Raw genomic sequence first — 16,243 nt, 5'->3', positions numbered from 1 at the left:
CATTAGAAATCATGTATTTTGTGCTAGCCAATGAATATGAGGTAAAAAGTGTCTTTTTTTTTTTAGTGTTTGAAATCTTTTTTTAAATTTTTTTATTATGTTAATCCCCATACATTACATCATTAGATTTAGATATAGTATTCCATGATTCATTGTTTGTACATAACATCCAGTGCTCCATGCAGAACGTGCCCTCCTCAATACCCAATTGTTTACAAGAATCTGAACTTTTTTTTTTCAAAACTCATAAAGTGAAAAATATCTTCTATAAAAATATATGAATTCATAGATGTATTTTAATAGACAGGAGGATAGACTTCAGAATCTTTTAGATAGACATGAGAATCTTTTCCTTGACAACCGTGGATGAATGATAGTCAACTCCATATTGTTGGTTGATTTAAAGGAAATAGCACTCGGTAAAGGGGAAGTAAAAAGCAAGATTAAGAAGGATGTCCCCATGGAAGGTGGCCTCAGGAAAAAAGGAGAATGCAGATCTTTCCAGATGTCCAGAGCTTTGAGAATATTTTTTCAGTCCAATGGCTGGACTCTCCACATTTTGTGTTTTTCTTGGAAACCCCGAAGGTTTAGTTCTCTTTCCTTTATCTTCACAGTCTTACTCTGACGTCAATTTCCCATCAGCATCAGGGCTCCTGGAGAACATAAATGTGTTGCTTCCCATGAAAGATAAATGCGAAGTAAGTCCTAAATGCATTTGGGCATTATTGAAGTTCCAGATCTGCTGAACATTTATTTGCCAGTTAAAAAAAAAAAACAACAACCCCCCCTTCCCCCCCCCAAAAAAAACCTGTTTGAAGTTCAGGCTGGGATGGGTGATATGTTAAACATAGATCTATGTATCTGTAGTCCACAAACACTGTGACATTTATTCCCCCATAGTCCTCTGGGGGTTTTAAGATACTATTCCATTCACTACAGGTTAAAAAGAATCTAACTAATCATTTAATGTTCAAATACCTATATTGGTCTGGAAAATTAGAAGTGATTTTAAAGGGACACTTATGCATGGAAAAAGAAAGAAAAACATTGTTGCCTTTCTAAAACAGTAGCTCCTGTCCACCAAAGGGTGAGGTAATTAGTCAATTCAACCCACATCAAGGTGTTCAGAGGACATCCTAAAATTCTCGGCATTGGAAATCCAACCTGTGAGCTCTATGGTTTTGAGGTTTTTCAAAGTGCCAAGTACTTCATGTAATGTCTGTTAATTCTGAAAACAAATTACTATTCCTACTTTATATAAGCTGAATCTCAGTATAGTGAGCTGAGAACAGTAAGTTGAGTCTCAAGAGGCTGGACAGGTGAGACATGATGGCCCTGGGCATGGACCCAAGTCTGTCTGGTTCTAAAGCCCCACTTTCTTCACACCCTGAGCATCACCTGCAAACTTTAAGTGGAAAAGGTTCACAGCTAGATGTATCTTTCAACCTCATCAGGTGAAACAGATTTTTAGGCCAATGGTTGCACTTTCCATTTTAGCATCTCTGTGTGTGGTGGACTGATAAATCTATACACTCTACATACAAATGCGCCAAGAAAATGTTGCTTCTTTATTTCCCACAGATCATTGAACCTCCTAATAAACTATATTCCACTAGATAGCAGGGGGGGTGACAGACATGGAGGGACACACTAAATTAATCCAGCTTGCTAAACTCAGCTGTCTAAATAAAGTAAACATTCCATTTAGGTAACCCAGTCATTTGTTTTAAAGCTCAGTTTTCAGATTTGCTCCTGTCTTCTGTCTCTCCCTAGGATGGCTTTTGGTCAAAAACTCAATGTGTGACCTCACAGCTTTGGAAAAGAGAGGATGGGAGACAGGGCATGCTCAGAGACACATTTGCACCCCTTATGCTTTTCTCTGTCTCATCTGGTTTCCTCACTGGGTCCCTTGTCTGCCTGTTCTCAGACACCTCGGGTATCTGATGTTGGCTACAGGCCTGGTGACCATCCAGTTAAGTCTCCTGGCTCTATCAGGACCCCCTGGCACACTGTTTACTTTGTCCCATGCCTTCCCAGCAGAATGGCTCAGATCTGCTGTGGCTTCTATCTGGGCCCTGGCTAGAGGTGGACCACTTGGCTATGTGCTCACTTCATACTCACCACGGCAGTCCCCCTGTCAAGCTCTCTACTTAGACCCCAGTGATTTCTGTGTGTTTCTGAGGCCACTAGGGAAATCCAGGAATCCTTCTAACCTACAAAGGAGGACAGGGTGGCCTGAGAGAGCTGCTGGCAGTGCTCCCTCTGCCTAAACCCTTTGTGTTGTCATCATCCACTGCTTGCACCCACCCCAGGGGCTCACCCAGGTCCTCCAGAGCTTCTCTCTCCTGGCTGGAGCAGTGGGGCCATCAGTCTAAAACTTTAACTCCCTCTCTTTTCCTTCTGTAAGAATCAGGGTTAAGCATGAGTGGTAGTAGTGAATTTCTACCTCTTGCTTTGCTTTTATGGATCTTCCCAGACATCCTTTGATCTTCATCCAACTTCTCCATTTTATTGGGTTCTAATGGTAGAACAGCTCAGGAGAATCCAATATATGGGGGGAAAGCCCCACACTGGTTTAGTAGTTTGAAAATACTGGCCAAGTTTCATGTGTGCACAAAGTTTTATATAAGAAATGATAGCTACCCTGCTGAAACAGAGCTAAACCTTAATAAAAATAAATTTGAGAAAAAATAAATGAAGGTTCTTGCTCCCAGAATTCCTGTACAGTATTATCAAGTTTGCTTGCTGCCTTAGAGAAAGATAACCAATATTTAAAAATATTGTCAAGATTCTGGGCAGATTGACTCTAAAATTTCCCATCAATTTTGCCTTTCAGTCAGCAGGTTTCCAGCAGATACTGTGCCCTGGCATATTGCTTTACCAATCTAATAGCCTCTATGCATATTTCACTATTCTTTGTATACTAAATGACACTGGTAAACATTATTAAAATGTATGTTTTAAGAATTTGTTGGTTTTTCTATTAGTTGTTTTACATTTGCACACCAATTAACATATATCTCCCTGGTTTCTTTAGAGCCTTTAATTTACTAATATGCACCAAAAGTTTCCAAGAAAGGGCTATAGTGTCAAAGTGTTTTGAAAACTTGGTTAACTATATAATCCTTTTCTCTTCTTTTCTTCTCTTTTCTTTTTTAAAGATTGATTTATTTGAGAGAGAGAGCATGGGGGGTAGGAGGGGCAGAGGGAGAGGGAGAGAGAGAGAGAGAGAATCCTCAAGCAGACCCCCCACTGAGCATGGAGCCCGATATAGGGCTCCATCCCAGGACCCTGAGATCATGACCTGAGCCAAAGCCAAGAGTTGGCTGCTTAACTAACTGAGCCACCCAAGTGACCCAATAATTCTATTCTTTCTTTCTCTCTTTTTTTTTTTTACAAGAATTAGAGGGATAGAAATGAGGTCTCATAAAGAAAGAACAAGTAAATATTTTTTCATGTATTCATTTTGTTTTATCCAGTTTTGTTTTTCAAAGAGAAGAAAGGGGTTAGAGGTTACTTTCTAATATATGAAGACTTCTAATTTAAAAACAACCATAGACATATTATCTTGTCAGTGGCAAATAAAATAAAGATATTTAGACTTCAACAAGCAGGTGACTTTTCCTTAGAAATAAACTAGTTCTTTCTGACCACCAGACAGGGGAAAATATGATAATAGATCTCTAAGGAAGACCCATGGAATTTGAGTCCTTAGAGATCTTCCAGGTCTTTAGTAGGTTTGGACATTCACCTTGCTAAAAGTAGAGCACTGTGCCAGATTGGATCAGAACTAGCTCATCCCTGCTCGGATTTCTGCAGTTGACCCTGATCCTTCAGGGAGTGGTACTGGAGGAGACCCAACACCCATCTGAATCAGTGAGGCCTGCAGCCGTCTCACCAGGACCTGACTGGGCTTTGGAGTGGAAATTCCCCATTCCTGTTTAAGGCCTTGATTCTTCCAAGAAGTCACCTGGTTAAGCTAAGCCAAAACATCTGAGCATTTGCTCAGTGACCGAGGGTTCACCCAGCCAAGTGCCCTGGCTGGTTTTCAGGTGTGGGTGACTGCAGCAGTAGCTTCCTCACCTTGGGGCTTCCTCACTCCCTGAGACTGTGTCCCAGTCGCATTATGGAAATCATCCAGTGCTACACATTGTGCCCAAGTCACATGTTTTCCCAACAACAGGCTCATCCTTTTGATCATTTTCTGCTTCTCTGACTTTGGGACGTTCACCTTGCTGCCCTGCCAAGATCTTTGCACTTGAGGAAGGCTTTTAGGCTGGAGGGAATTTTACCTTGGTGCCTGCAGGGAGATAACTTTGGCTTACTTTAGGGTAGAGTGGCTTGGCAACAAGGGCACACAATGTCTGGATTATTGGCTCATGAGCATGCTTCAGAACTGAGTCAGGGTAACTTTTTCAAGGACGTGGAATGATTTTCATGGCCTATTAAAGGCAAGTAGTTTCTGAGATGGCTGAAAGTTTATTCATTGCTATCTTCCAGACTTGCTTTTGAGTTTTCAACCTTGCCTGGGTTAAATGGGCTGAAGGAAATGGAGTTTTCTTTACCTTGCAATGATTAGAGATGGCAGCTCTCACCTGGGTGCTTCTTGCCTGTGACCTAGAGATATAAATTAACTTTTCTGGTAAATGAAATATATTTGGAATCAAATGTGGAACATCTTTAAACATGAATAAAATAAAATATGAAGACTAGGTTAAAATCATATTTGTTTAAATGAATGCTTTGAAAGTAGATTCATATACAACAGAATTTTTAAAAACACACTTATCTAATTTTGTATCATTTCTTAAACAGATATGTTGTGCAATTCAATTCTTAGATTTTGAAATTTTTTCTTTGTATACTTAAATTATTTCAGAGGCAGGAAAATGATTTAAATAGTACTAAACAATACGATCTTGTACATAGTACTTTTTAGCTTATAAAACATTTTTATGTAACTTGTTTATTTGATAATTCAACTCACACATTTAAATATTGTTCTGAAGCTTCTCTGATACACAAAATTAAATAAAAAGTGTTATCTCATTGACCAAAGGCCATTAATGCCCCTTGAAATAGGAGAGCTATTTGGTGCTTTACACAAGATAAACAGTAACTGCTAAATGATTGTAATCTTTTAACTGTAACTCAATTTACAACAATTAACTCTATTCATTCCTTGAATTCATGTAGCATACTTCCTTTTTATAAAAGATTTTATTTATTTGAGAGAGAGAGAGACAACATAGATAGGGAGAAGCAGACTTCCCGCTGAGCAAGGAGACTGATGAGGGACTCGATCCCAAGACCCTGGGATCATGACCTGAGCTGAAGGCAGATGCTTAACCGACTGAGCCACCCAGGCGTACCCATGTAGCATACTTCCTGAAAAAGGCTCCAATTTTACAAGTTTATATTAATACATTTATTCCCACAATGTTCCTCAGAACATGGGCAGATTTTACCACTTTTTTGGATGGCAAAACAGTCCATGAGATCAGATAAGATGCCCAGAGTTGATTGGTCAATCAGGGTTGCCCTTCCTACAGGCATCTTGTGCTGCTACATCTCCCCAGTGGCCCAGGACCATTCTCTGGGGCTCTTCACCCAGGTGTGCCCTCTATGGAACCATCTCTTCTTCCCAACTGTTCTTCATTCTAGAATCTTACATTAAAAGTCTACCCATTGTCTGGGCTTTCATGGGCTTTCTAAGCCCCAGGTTCAACCTGTGGAGCCAAGAGTTGTTAATAGCTTTGTGTTTGACTCTACCTTACGACAGGCTCACATTTGCCTGTAATAACCTCACGCCAGTGAGGAAAGGTGGTGTCTAAGGCAAAAGAGGGATCTTTAAGAACTCCTGCCTCATGGAAACTTTGTGTAAGTCCAGATCTGAGTGATACCTTAGCTGGTCTTCCAACCCTTGCAAGTTCTGTGTTTATTACATATTCATTTTATTGACAGATGTAAAAACAAAAAACAGAACACTCTAAATATGTGTGGCATTCACTATCAGTCAGGGAATTGTTGAAAGCCCCCTTTAAGCATTTTATGACTGAGGTTTTCAAAGTGACTTGGAGAGGACTTTGACAATGGCACATTTTTTCCCCCATCATAGAGGGGTTATTATTAGCTCAAGTCTCTGACTCATGGAGAAATATAAGTAAATGAACACTTTAGATACACTTCCATGCCCAGTAGTCTCAGGAGAGCCTCACAATTAAAAAGTTCAATTTCCTTTATTCATTAAATGTCAATAAATACTGGAGAGACAGGTGTGTGTAATATTCATGCAAAACATCTTCCATTAATGGGCTCAGATGTGAAAAATAGGTCATTTTAGTAATTCTGATTTTTGATGCACAGGTGGCCCAGAATTCCACTTTCTGCTGTTAAAATCTGTTCCATACCATGAAGATTGTACTATTAAATGTCATAGAATAAAATACATCTGTATGTCTGGATGGATAGATAGATAGATAGAGGTTTAAAAATGTGACAGAAGCTGCATCATAATCTGAAGAAAATATAAAATTCGTAGTAGTATTGAGAGATCTAAGTATAAATGTCTTATCAGACTACTAAAGCCTATCTTCCCAAAGCATCCCTATTTCATGGAAGTAAATTGTCCAGGGGAGGAGCATTTAGAGAATATTTCTTATTAGCTACATTTTGGTTCCTCAAAAAGAGGTGTGTTTATGTGTGCAAGACACAGATTAATTTATGTCTTCCCTGTGAATTCTAGAACTTTGCTCACCCTGCTCTAAAAGTTGACTTTGTAATTTTTCTCAATTTCTTGAGCCTACCCCTTCCACCTTCTTCAGTCATGCCATTCTTGAAAACTCCTGCTCACTCTCCAAGACTCACTCAAATGGTATCTCATTCATTGGAACCTTTCCACCTTACCTAGGGGAAGTGGTGGTCTTATTCTATATTCCCTTGAATCTTGTCCGTGTCCTGGCTGTAATCATATTATCTAATATTTATTAAGAGCTCACTCTGTGCCATGTAATATCATAAGTGATTTACATGGATTCCCTTATTCAATTCTTACAACCTCCTCCAATAAGACAGGTATTATCTAATTGTGTCAGAATACAGTTAAAAATTTGCCCAAGGTTTTACAGGTAGGAAGGGATGTAGTCTGGATTTGAACTTGGGCGCTCTGACTCTAAGGCACTCTAAGCACCATATTATGTAGTAATGGCAGATATTAAATACATTTTATAGAGTAGGTTTATGTGAGCTCATCCAGTGTCATAGCTTCAAATACTATCTGTAGGTTGATTACTCCCGAATTTATAACTTCTCCTGGAAACCCAGGCTTATGTCATCCCTGGCGTTTCTAATAGTTATCTTGGACACATTTTTCCCGCATCTGGCCCTTCCATAGTTTCCCCACATCTTGGATGATGACAACCATATCCGCTCACTCTCAAAATCATAACTGAGGTCTTATCATTGCCAATAACTGCAATTCCTCCACAATCTCCATTTCATGCACCCCACTCTCTGGCCAGTCCTCTAACCTCTAGAGTTCACTCCATATATGGTGCCCCAATTATAACAGTCCTTCAGTCCACAATTTATTAACCACTTTTTACTGTTCTTCCTCCCTTTGGTATATTCTTCCACTCTTTCTCTGGCTTAAATCCCATGTTCAGTCATTATAAATAATTGCTCGCATGTATCCTTCTTTGCCCCTCTCCTTCTCTCTACTCACTTGTTAAAACTTTGACCTTGATGAAATCTAAATATCCACCACACAACCATGCTGACTCACCATAAATTCAAAAATGAACCCTAAGTGGACATAAATGCTAAGAGTTAATCATATGATCTCATATGACTTAGATGACTGTTTTCAACCTCATTCCTCTCTTCTCAAATTCCCAACATTTCCTCCCCTAGCCTCACTCTCAGCTGGTGACCTTGCTTCACTAAGAAAATTGAAACAATTTAAAAAGAACTTTCATAGACTCCTACCACCATCCTGACCACCTATCAGCATTTGTACCAACATCCTTTGCTTTATTACCAGTTACGTGAAATGGACTCTCCATACGTCTGTCTAAAGCAAACCCTCCCACTTGTGTCAGATCCTATCCCCTCTTGCCTAATTAAGGGCATTGCTTTGGGAATCCTATCTTTTCTTTCTTATATTAGCAGTGTTTCACTGTCTAGTGGGCCAATCATTCATATCAGCATACAAACATGATGCCATTTTCCCATCTAAAAAAGGGTTTCTTTTCATTCCATTTCATTCACTCATCACTACAGCCCCTTTCCATTTGCCCTACTTTGCCCCAGAACTCCTCCAATTCACGCTGTCTCTGACTCCTGTCCTCTCATTACCTCTTAAACTCTTTCCAACCAGATTTTTACCTTCACCACTCTACAGAAATTTCTCCTGTTAAAGTCACCAATGACTTTGCTAAACCTACTAGTTAATTGTCAGTTTCCATCTTACTACTTTATTTAACATTGTTGGCTCTTCCTTTCTTATACTCTCTTTTTATTTAGCCTCTAAGATACCACACTTAGCTGGTTTTCACCTTACCTCCCTGGTTGAGACTTCTCAGTCTCTCTAGAGGGTAAATCCTTTCCTCTTCAACCTTTGTAATGTTGGAATATCCCACAACTCAGTCCAAGATCCTCTTTTCTATATACAGTATTCTCCTCTAGTCTCATGGCCTTAAATTATTACTTCTGTAAAAAGATAACTCTCAAATTTATAATGTCATCTTAAATCTCTCTCTCTACCTCCAGACTTATGTAGCCAGCTGCCCACTCAACATCTTCACATGGACATTTAACAAACATCTTAAATTAGTGTCACACTGGGCAGCCTTCTCCAGCTCAGGTAATGACAACTCCATTCTTCCAAGTGTTTAGACCAAAAAACAAAAAACTAGGAATCATCTTTAATGACTCTTTTTCTCATATCACAGATGCAATTCATCAGGAAATCCTAATGCGTTTACTTTCAAAATACATCCAGAATCTGAATATTTTGCACTAACTCATTACCCACATTCTTGGCTGAGCCGCTACTGCCAAACAACTGTTCTTAAATTGTCTCCCTACAGTCTACAACCTGGTTTTAATACAGCAACAAGAGTGATCCTAATGAATCTTAGGTCAGATCATATCAAGCCCATCTTCAAAACTTAGCATGTCCCCTATTTCAATCAGAGTAAAAACTAAAGTGCTTACAATGGCCTGTGTGGCTCACATGATCTAGACCTGCATTATCTTTGATACTCATATCCACTCTCCCCCTCATTCCCCTCACTCGAGTCACACTGGTTTCCTAACTATTCCTTGAACACATCAAACATGCTCCTGCCTTCAGGCCTTTGATATCATATGGGTAATATCTCCTTGTTTCAATTTTTTGTTCGACTTTGAACTACTGAATGAAAACTGTCCTCACAACTCTATTTAAATTACACCTCCCCACCACCCAGCACTCCTCATTCCCATTACTCCATTCTTCTATTTTTAAAATTTATTTTGAACTACTTAAAAAAATTTGACTATACTTGACACACAGTGTTACATTGGTTAGATGTACAAGATAGTGACTCAACTTCTCTAAGTGTTCTGTTCTGCTCACCACAAGTGTAGCTACTGTCTGTCACCGTGTAACACTATTACAATATTGTTGAATGCATTTCCTGTGCTGTGCCTTTTTATTCATGACTTCCACTCTTTTATTTTTTCCCATACAAAATATCACCTTCTAGGGGTGCCTGGGTGCTTAATCAGTCGATTAAGCATCTGCCTTTGGCTCAGGTCGTGATCCCAGGGTCCTGAGATCCAGCCCCACATCGGGCTCCTTGCTCAGTGGGGAGCCTGCTTCTCCCTCTTGCCCCTGCTCATGCTTTCTCTCTTGCTATCTCTCTATCTCAAATAAATAAATAAAATATTCAAAAAAAAATCACCTTCTAACATATCGGGTAATTTATATATTTAGTATGACTATAGTTTGTTTTCTATTTTCCCTGTTTTTAATGTAATTTCCTTGAGAGTAAGAATCTGGTTTATGCATTGATGTACTTCAAATGCCCAGACAGTGTTTAGCAGATAGCAAGAGCTCACTAAATATTTGCTGAGTGAATGAAGGAATGACTCCTTCCAGTTGCTTAGTACCAAACCTGGAGTCATTCTTCACTCCTGTACTTTTCTCATACTGTACAAATAAGTCAACATCAACTCTTGTCAGCTCAATCTTCAAACTATATCCATAAATAGACCACTTTGTACCACCTTCATGCTATCACTCTGGTTAAACCACCATCATATTTTGTTTGATTTCTCTGCTTCCACCTTTCCCTCTCTTTAATCTGTTCTCAACACAGAAGCCAAAGTGGGTCCCATGAAATGCAGTTTAAATCACATCACGCTTCTGATCAAATCCTTGCAGTAAATGTTAGTGACCACTTCAGCCTAGGGAGCCTCACCTCCCGGCCCCCTGATACCTCTCTAACATCATGCTTCACTGCTTTCCTCCTTACTCATGCTGTCCAGCCACATAGTCTCCCTACTGGTCCTTGAAAATACAGCCGGGGAGGGTCCTGTCTCAGAGACTTCGCACTAGCTGTTCCCTTGTCTCGTAATGCTTTTTCCTTAGTAATCTTCATGGTTCACATCTTCATCCTTCTGATCTTTTCTCAAATATCTTTTTACTGAGACCTTCCTAACTATCCTAGCATGTTTTCAATCCCATCTCCAGAACTCTCTACAGCCTTTTCCTGCTTTATTTTTCTTCATCCATTACCACCTAACATACTATCTGTTTTAGTTATTTATTTTATTATCTATCTCGTCTGACTGGAATATGTATTCCAGGAGGGTCGGGATTTTTGTTAACAGCTATATCCTGAGTATCTTGGACAGTGTCTGGCACAAAATAGATATGGCCATTTGTTAAGCAAATAAATGAAAGGTAGCCTGCCCTTGGCCATACCTGGTACATCAGAAATGCTCAAAGGTACTCTCTTTGAATAAGTGAATGAGTGAAAAGGATCAAATCTTAAGGGTATTAAAAATCATACTAGAAGAGTTCTCTGTCTCACATTAAGCTCCCCCAAATGAGGGAAAGACAAGCAGTGTGGTTAGCACATTTAAAACCATACCAGAATAAACATAAGGCAATGGAAACTGACCAGCTTCTTCTCTGTTCTATAGTTTACATGCAGATAGATTTTCATGACTGAACCATGCTTCCAGTTATCTTGCCCTCAGTGTGACTGTATGAAGAGCCACTGTGCCCGATGACAGCTCAGACTGCCTTCTGAGTGGGGGGAACAGGACGAGGGCAGCTGTGCTCTGGACAGTATGAGTAGTTAGCAACAGTTGGGACTACCTGACCTCATTTTCTGTTCCTTCTTGTAAGAAAGATATTTTGAAGCAGAAAAATATTCTTTACGTGCATATAGAGTTGGAAATTTTCAATGACTAATGTTGGAAACCAATACCAGTGCTATGTTAGTATGTGGACAGTTGATAATGCTGTCTTTGGCATTGTCAGAAGCTGCAGTGAAACGACCCAGACACATGTTGGCAGTACTGTGCTACCTGATGGTGCCACCTAGGGGTCATGCTGTGTTTTGGCCCCAGATGAACCTCTTGACTGAGTTGTTAGGCATTTATTGAAGTTCCCTTACTTTTATTTGCTAGGTGCTCAATGATGTGCTTAACCATGAACCCATAGTAATTTCCTCCAGAAGAACAGCCTGAATTTAATAAGTAAACATGAAATCTAGCAAAAGCTTTTTCTATGTGAAGAATTAGAAAACTCCTCCCACTCCCCAAAGCACTTAGCTGTAGTTGGGAAGGTTCTTATTTTAGCACATCTAGATTTTTTCTAACCCTTTATGAAATAAGTAAATCCACCATTACATTTACAGAATGGAAGCACAGCCAAGGAGCATGACTTACCCTGTACCACCCAGCAGCTCCATGATGGTATCTGTGCAGGACCTCAGATGACCCAATTATATTTTAGCTGAGATGAGCCAAATCTCTCCAAATCAGTTTATAAGCTGAGAATTAGAATGTCTGCCTTAACACAAGCTATAAACATCATAAACATATACATAAACATTATAATCTTGAAATGTTACCTCAAGGTCATGTCTCCATAGAGAATAAGTTTGCCCACAATACAAATACTAAAATAGAAGAAGGAAACTTTATAGACTCTGAAACGGAGGAAAGTTTACAACCACACTTTACTTCATCCTTTTTCCTTGTGGAAAACAGTCTTCTCTTCCCACTCTGAAGACCAGAAACCAGTATTCACATCTTACTGAGGACATAGGAAGCTACTGGGCTCAGTGAGAAAGGAGCTGTGCGTAGTCTTAGTCTCTAAGGCACATTCCCACAGGCTCCCTCACTCATGTCTGTTATTCCCATGATGGGCTCTTCTGCACTTATCTCTGGCATATCTAGGTTCTTTGATGATTAACCCACTGGGTTCATTTTTAATTTCTTTGGAAATGAATAGAGTAAGCATCTTTCCTTTATTAATGTGTCCCAGGCCTTTCCCTCACTTCATGAAAATATTTTCATCTCTAAATTTCTGTTTCATTTTCAAAGAGTTGAGGACATATACAAATTGGAATATATAGTGTGTGTGTGTGCGTACGCGCACGTGTATGTACGTGTGTCTGTGTGCATAGTCTCATACATGAATGTCTTTAGAGGGTATCTATGTATCTGTAAGGTGAAATTATTTAAAAGGAAATGTATTAAGTATATCTCAACTAGAGGATTGTAATGCATTAGTGGCTTTTGAGAAATAGTAACAAAATCGTCAATAAAAGAATAAATGGCTGCTTCCTAGTTTTTTGTTTTTTGGTCTAAACACTTGGAAGAATGGAGTTCTAATTGCCCTCTATTATCTTCTTCTAAATCCTAAAGCCTTCTAAGGCACTGACTTTCACTTTGTTCTGGCATGACATTCCCACAATAGTAGTTTCTCCTGTGGGGTAAGAATATTGGTATTATTTTTAAGAACAGTGTTAACAACCATGACATCTGTACAGTTCGTTATAGTACTGTGACATTGCCCTACTATTCCACTCCTGAAGTGCATATATGTATCCTGAAAAATGAGGAGGAAGCCTCACGAGCCCACCTTTCTTAGTCCACAGCCGTATCTCATTTAATAAGTGAGGGAGGCGTTGGGCTCAATGCCAATGAGCAGAAGTAACAGTCTGACTCTGAAAGGGTGAATAGGGAAAGACAGAGAAATTTGATAGGTGGTTACAGCTAACCTGGAATGCCACATTAAGGAGTAAATCTACAGGAACTGAGCTCCAGGGCAAGAACAGGGATGAAAAGTGTTATGACAAGAAGGGAGAGGATGTCAATAAATATAAACTTCCTTTATGTCTCTCTCTTTTCCTCTCCTCCCCCTTCTCCCCTTTCTCCTCCTCCTTTTCCATGGATGCTCTAGTATGTTTTAGGAAACTAGGACTTTTCCAATTACCAATTTCTTTATTTATGGATCCTTTCCCTAAACTTTTCCAGTAATAAAGTCCTCCATCCTTCTACATCAGAAGCTAACATGAAGGTAAACTTCAATTACTGAAATGAGCAGCCATTAGTAGAGGCTACTCTCATAGTTACTCACCTTTCTTATTAACTCTATTTTTAAAGGATTTATTTATTTATTTGAGAGAGACAGAGAGAGAGTGAAAGAGACAGGAGGGGCAGAGGGAGAGAAGCAGACACCCCACTGAATGTGGATCCTGACACAGGGCTGTATCGCAAGACCCTGAGATTTTGATCTGAGTTGAAAATCTTAACTGACTGAGTCACCCAGGTGCCCCAACTCTATTTTTTGTTTTAGCATTTCTTTTCTTTTCACATTCCCCTCTTCCTCTAGGTAAGCCAAAATGTAACTGTTCCATGGAAAATATAATAAAAGTTGGAAAGATTAGAAGCATAACACTAAAAAATCAAAGTAGAGAAAACTCAGCTTATTGGGTTAAATTTGCATATTGGTTTATTTGGGACAAAAGAAAAATACATGTACAGTGATCAAAGTGTACAATGGAGTTTTTATCAGAATTTTACTGAACCTGAAATTGATGATAATAACATTTAAGATGACAGTAAGTTTAAAATGAGACCCTATCTAGTCAGTCATTTATGATTAATTCTGAATTTTTACAACTAAAATGAAGAAAGTCTTAAAGCATCAGTGGAAAAACTCAACCTTCTTCTTTTTTCTTGTATTTGTATACACCAGCCTTTCATTTCTGTCTTCAAATAGGAGCTCTAAAAATATTGAGATGCATGGCTAGGAATAAAAACTGGGCCCATGTATTGACTACCCTTACATGGTACTAGGTACTACTTGGGAGGCTTGTTTCCTATTTTACTTTCAACTGATGGTGGAGCTAGCTGGGAAACAGAAAAAAAAAAAGTATAAAGATAATTAAGGATTGAGCTTTTACTTTTAATGTTTCAATAAGAAAATAAAAACTTTTGAAATGAAAAATTGACCTATTTCTAATTGCACAAAAAGGACTTTCTTCTACTCATTGTGTGCAATGTATAAGAGGGTCAACTTTCAGCTACTAAAATAAATCTTTTATCTACTGTTATATTTGCTATAATTAACCACTAATATGGATGTAAAAGAAAAATTTTAAAGATTTTCATGATTTCTTTGAAAAAATGGGTTCTGTAGAGACATTGAAAAGAGAATCATAGACTATCTACAGTTTGCCTCAGTTGAGTACACTCTCTAGAGCTTGCGTTTAAAAATAGTACCCACATGATCAGGAATGATGAAATCCATACAGAGCTATGTTCATCGATTTTTAAAAAAAATTTAATTGCTAAGAGGTTTCTGAAAATTCTGTTTCATCAAAATTGAACTCACAGTTAAACTCACAACTAAAAAGGAAACAGCACCAAAGAACATGCCAATAAAGAAATACTGTATTAACAGTGCTGAAAGAAAAGTCTTTTCAGATAATCTAGTTAAAGTAGAAATGCCAGAGGTTATCAGAGCTGTCAGGTTGTAAGTCAATCATGAGCTCCTGGGAGAAAGAAATTTCCCCTGATGCGAGATCAAGGTTATTATTGCTGGCTCGCATTTCCTGTCTTAGTAATATGTTCAGCACCAGCGAAGAGGGAATAGAGATTCTTTCTGGTGAACTCATATTTGAAATGTAACAGACTGAGGCCTTAAGGAGAGTGAACTGAAGAAAGAGAGAAAGATGGGTAGTCTCTGGTTGGTCTCTATCTGCATTCACTGCCTCTCTGGCTAGGTTAGACAATAGTTTAAAGTTGTCTGTTTTGCTTCACAGTTATTGGATTCTTGGAGGGTGTTCTAGAATATTGCTTTTCTTTATGAACTTTCATCCTCCCTATAAATAGGTATTTCTAAGAGGAGATGGTTTATTTGTTTCCTCTAGGTTTCAAGACCTAGAGGCTGAGGTTCTCCCTTCCTTCCAGGGAGGGTACTAGTCTGGATAGAAAAAAAAAAAAAAAAAAATGAAACATCAGGTTTGGGAGCCATATGACATCAAGATTGAATTTTCTTCTGGTTGGCAGTTAGGTTTGGATAAGTTTTTAACTTCTAGAATTAAGTTCTTCATCTAAAAATTTAGTATTACCTTCCTTGTAGGATATTGTAAGAATGAAAGAAATAAAGTATATAAAACGACTGGCAATTGTCAATGTGTGATTCACGTTGTTTCCTCCCAGAGGGTAAACCTGTCACAAATCTAAATCTACTATGAAGGGTTCATAAAAACTTTCCAAATTTCAAGAGAAGGGCTTTGTATTTGGGCAGAGGAGGTAGTTACATTTGAAGATCTTTCAAAAATGTTACCATATTGAAAATGTTTCATTAGTCCTAAAATGTGTATGTTTCAGATTAATTTTTTATATTAAAATATTGCAAATATGGGGCACCTGGGTGGTTCAGTCAGCTGAGCTTCTGTCTTCGGCTCAGGTCATGATCCTCAGGTCCTGGGATGAAGTTCTGCATTGGGCTCCTTGCTCAGCAAGGAGCCTGCTTCTCCCTCTTCCTCTGCCCTCCCCCATACTTGTGCATGCATGTGTGTGCTCTCTCTCTCTCTCTTTCTCTCTCTCTCACTCACTATCTCAAATAAATAAAATCTTTAAAAAAAAAACTCCTCCATTTAAAAATAAATAAATAATTAATAAAATACTATAAATACAATAGGTAATTGCTAAGAGTGCAAAATGT

The sequence above is a fragment of the Mirounga angustirostris genome, unplaced genomic scaffold (genome assembly GCF_029215605.1).
Source record: "Mirounga angustirostris isolate CCGP_5_RB_7025 unplaced genomic scaffold, mMirAng1.0.hap1 SCAF_4, whole genome shotgun sequence".
NCBI classification, from domain to species: Eukaryota; Metazoa; Chordata; class Mammalia; order Carnivora; family Phocidae; genus Mirounga; species Mirounga angustirostris.
This window is presented reverse-complemented; position numbering follows the sequence as displayed.